Raw genomic sequence first — 4,345 nt, forward strand, 5'->3', positions numbered from 1 at the left:
GCTCTCGCTCTCGCTCTCGCTCTCGCTCTCGCTCTCGCTCTCGCTCTATCACCTCTACTCAACTCTTTGCTTACCCCACTGCCTTTCTCCTGGGTAAATGCTTCCGAGATGAAGTTGGCTGACAGAGGACAGGAGTGCTCCAGTCTGTGAGCAGTCCTGACTCCTGAACTGTGACGTAGGAAAAGTTTAAACTTGGCTTAAAGGGAAAACAGAGCCTCCTGTTCATAGCTTGAGAGTATTTGTGATCATACCATGGATTCTCCTCTAGATTCGTCTTGTATACTTGTCCCTTCTACCAGTAAAGTTTCTCTGTAGGCCACGAGTCGTGTATTCTCCCAAGGCCTTTCCTATACCTATAAGATGGCATAGTTTATTGAATTGTAGCAATCCGCTTGCATGCCTAATTCCTCCTATGGACATTAAGCTCATTGAAAACCCTGTCTTCATTATTACAGTATAATGATGCTTCCTACAGTGTGTATGGAGTGTATGGATCAAACCAGATACTTTTTTATCCCTTAAGAGCAGGAAAAAAGGAGCCAGGCACGGTGGCACATGCCTTTAATCCCAGCACTTGAGAGGTGGAGCTCTGTGACTTTGAGGTCAGCCTGATCTGCAAAGCAGGTTCCAGGGCAGCAAGAGCTACACAGAAACCCTGTCTCAAAGTAAAGAAGGGAAGTTGCTATTCAGTATGCCTCTGCCATGTCAAGGCATTCAAAACTATCCCCCAGACGTTAAGAAAACTCCTGAAGATGCAAGTTCCTCAAGTTGCACAATGATGCTGAGTTTCCTTCGGGTCCCACTACATCAGAGCCAAGCTGAGACTGCAAGAGGGGACCAAGTCTTTTTCCTTTCTGTGCCTTTCACACAAGAGCCGGAGCACATGTTGTTCAGTAGTTATCTTTGTGAAGACTATGTCTCAGTGTTTTGGGTTTTTGGTGGTAAAAGGAAGATTGCTCTAGGTTCCCAAATGGGGCTAAATGGTTGTGCATATCTTTATCATTCTTGTTACTTGCTTTTTTTCATATTCTTTTACTGAGTTGTGTCAGATGAATTTTGTTTCTTCCATTAAGGCAAAGATATTACCTATTTCATTCAGTCTTCTAGCTTCTTTACCTGCCATTGTGCCTAACATATTGTAATGGTGATAATTATAATAATTATAAGCCATGGAGAAGGCCAACACCTATAGGTGCTTGCTGAGCAAGCCTGACAACCTGGTGTGGTCTCTGGAACCCACATAAAGGTGGAAAGAGAGAACTGACTTCCCAAAGTGCTCCTCTGACTCCCATAGACACACCATGGCGCAAGTGCCCAGGCACACACATCATTCACACACAATAATTTGAAAACTTAAAAACCAAGTTCTAGTAACTAGGGTAGTCATGATCACAGTGAGTATTTGCATTCACACTGTACAGTTGCTTTACTAGCTCAGGCTGTCCACCAATTCCCTCTGTAGGGTGTATTTGTCAGTCACATCATATGTGTGGACAAAGGGAGGCAAGAAGAGACCAATTTACTTGTCTATGATGGGCATTCATCAAGTAGCTTGTAGTTTAAATAGAGGTGTCTGCCCTGGGGCTCAAATGTTTGGCAACTAGACTGCACCATGCCCCTTACTCTAGATAGCATTGTAACCTTGCTGTCACTGTCATTCTGGGAACTGGATTCATTCTTGGAAGCTGATTCCACAGACTAGACAGAGGAGACTACGTCTCTAGTGCACTGAGGGGACTCCTAGCACATCAAATAAGGCAGAAGTGTGCAAACTAGGTGAGAGAGGGGGGGGGAGGGAGGGAGGGAGGGAGGGAGGGAGGGAGGGAGAGAGAGAGAGAGAGAGAGAGAGAGAGCGCTGTGTACCTGGATGGAAAAATCAAGGAGAACATGGGACAAATGTAACAGTTAATAGAAGTGCAGGATTCCAAAGAGACAGAAGCATCATGTCTCAAGGAAATTTGGGGGCAAAGTTCCTAGTGAGGGACACGAAAATACCCCAAGACCTCATCTAACACCCTTCTAGTATAGAGCTACAGTATCCTTTAGTTCAGTCATATCTCTGAGTAAGACTGGGCTTTGTAAAGATCCAGTCTTAGGATTGACAGGCAGTTAGTGAGGCTGTGGTTGTTACTGCCTCTGTCTGTCTTTGGAATTCTTGGGGAAAGAAGAAGGCATAAATGGCCAGGCCCAAGCTTGAAAGCAGCTGCAGCTACGAGTTCTGGTCAAACTTCCTCCTGTTTTGGATTTGGGGATCCCTGTGTGTTCACGAAATGACAAAGAAGAAAATAGGAAGCAAGGGATGCAGCGATGTAGAAATGGGAACAGGAGAAAGTGAGAGAGGCTCCCAGCTGTCTGATTTGTGTGGTGTGATCCCTGACATGGCTCCGGCTCGGCGGGATTTATGTGGCTTCATTAATCACACTTTCTTTTGAAATGGAATTTTCTGCCTTGGAGCCTTTGAACATTGACATCCAAACACAATATATTCCTTTAAAATCACCTCTGGATAAAGACAACCTGTGGAGGTAATTTCCCCAGCTCCTAGGTGGGGTCTGTTTGGTTCTCAGATCTTGATGTAATGTGTGAAATTGGCCCCTCCCTGCCCAGAACAGAGTCCTTGTCTCTGACCAACAACAAGCAGTGCCATCTAGTGGCAATTTGTTTTTATCCTGGATAATGAGAAAGGGGCCTCCCAGCCCAGCTAGGGTTCTCAGGACTTAGAAAAAAACAACCACCTTTGCCATGCCCTTAAATGACAGAGACAAGACTGCCATAGAACTGCCACCAATCAAAGTGGCCAAGTCCAGGGCAGGCTTTTTGTTGCTGGGTTGTCAGCTTTTGAGGTCTTGGAAGTCCACACAAACCACACAGAACAATGAGTTTCCTGGGAGGGGGAAGAAGGCAAGAGGGAACTCTCTTGCCAACTACATCGCGTCTTGTCTAACTCTAAAACTGTCTCTGGTGATGAGTAAATCATAAAGAGGTCATGTTGGAAGCCAAGCAGCGGAAGTGGCAGAGGTGGGGCTAACCCAGGTCTCTTTACATGTTCTTTCTGATTCTGCTTTTGTTAGAATTTCCCCTTCCTGGAGGCCAGCATCCCCAAGTCTCCCACAGACTGTCAGCAACTTAATTATCAGTACCACCTCAGCAGAAGTAGGGGCCTTGTTAGGATTTTTTAGATCAGGGTTCCTGTGGCTGAGGTGCTGAGGGAGAAATGGCCCATGCTTTATCTCTCACAGCCCTTATCCTTCAGAATGAAGCACAACACTTGGAGAGTTGCTCGCTTTTTGCAAAGCCAACTGCTTCTCCTGCTGCAACCCTGCACTGGGCTTCAGGGCATCCTCAGGGCACCTGAGCAACCTGAGCAGGCCTAGGCACTGCTTCTTAAAAGTGAACTCTAGCTTGTCAGATCCTGTTTTAGCAAAGCATTTCCTATGGATTGGTGAGCTTTAATTGTGGAAAAATAAGTTTAAAATATAGTCCTCATAACTAGAGAATGGAGAATTAAGAATGACTGTAAAACAAAAAAACTACTTTTTTTTTTTAAATAGCTAGTTTATTGGGGGTTGTTCAATGTGTGACTTGGTCAGAAAAGTAAATGAAGATTTCCTTTTGTTTCTGAAAGTTGACGAAATAGAAACAAAAATTATCTATGACTATAAAGCCTCTTCGATGCAATGAGTTAACCATGAGACCCAATGAAATAACTCTACTCCATTGTACTGCAGAAAGCAAGAGAGAAAGAACATTTGGATACAGCTGGTAGTAATGAAGTAAGTGTGTGTAGCTCTGGATCTTTAATCAGGCACTCAACTACAGTTACATAGGTAACCATATTATTTTGTTTGAACAACCTCTAATAGACCACACAGACAGACCAATATGAGGGACATGAAGTTTTAGGTTACGGAGCAAATTAATACATATTTGACCACAACTACTAACCAAAGACACAGAAAATAAGAGACTGAAGAACACTCAGCCATCAAATTAACATATATATCACAGTCCCTCCTCCCAAGACTCAGAGATAGTTGAGGAAGAGGGGCCAGAAAGAGTGTGAGAGCCAGAGGCAGTGGATGCCACAAGGAAACATCAGGGCAGCTGCACATAGAACTCACTGAGGTTGTGACATCACATACAAGATCTCTCCCAGTCCAAGACATCGAATTCCATCGAAGAGGTGAGTTGGGCCTCAAATCCTAGCCAAGAAGCTATCGACAAGTCAGGTTTCTCCAAGAGTATAACCCCTGGTAAGACAACCACACCAGCAGAAGGTCACACATCCAAGAATGAATTGATAAAAAATAAAAACAAAAAAGCACAAAGTTGGGTGAACAGAGAA

Source organism: Grammomys surdaster, unplaced genomic scaffold, assembly GCF_004785775.1.
Source record: "Grammomys surdaster isolate TR1022 unplaced genomic scaffold, NIH_TR_1.0 125951, whole genome shotgun sequence".
Classification (NCBI taxonomy): domain Eukaryota; kingdom Metazoa; phylum Chordata; class Mammalia; order Rodentia; family Muridae; genus Grammomys; species Grammomys surdaster.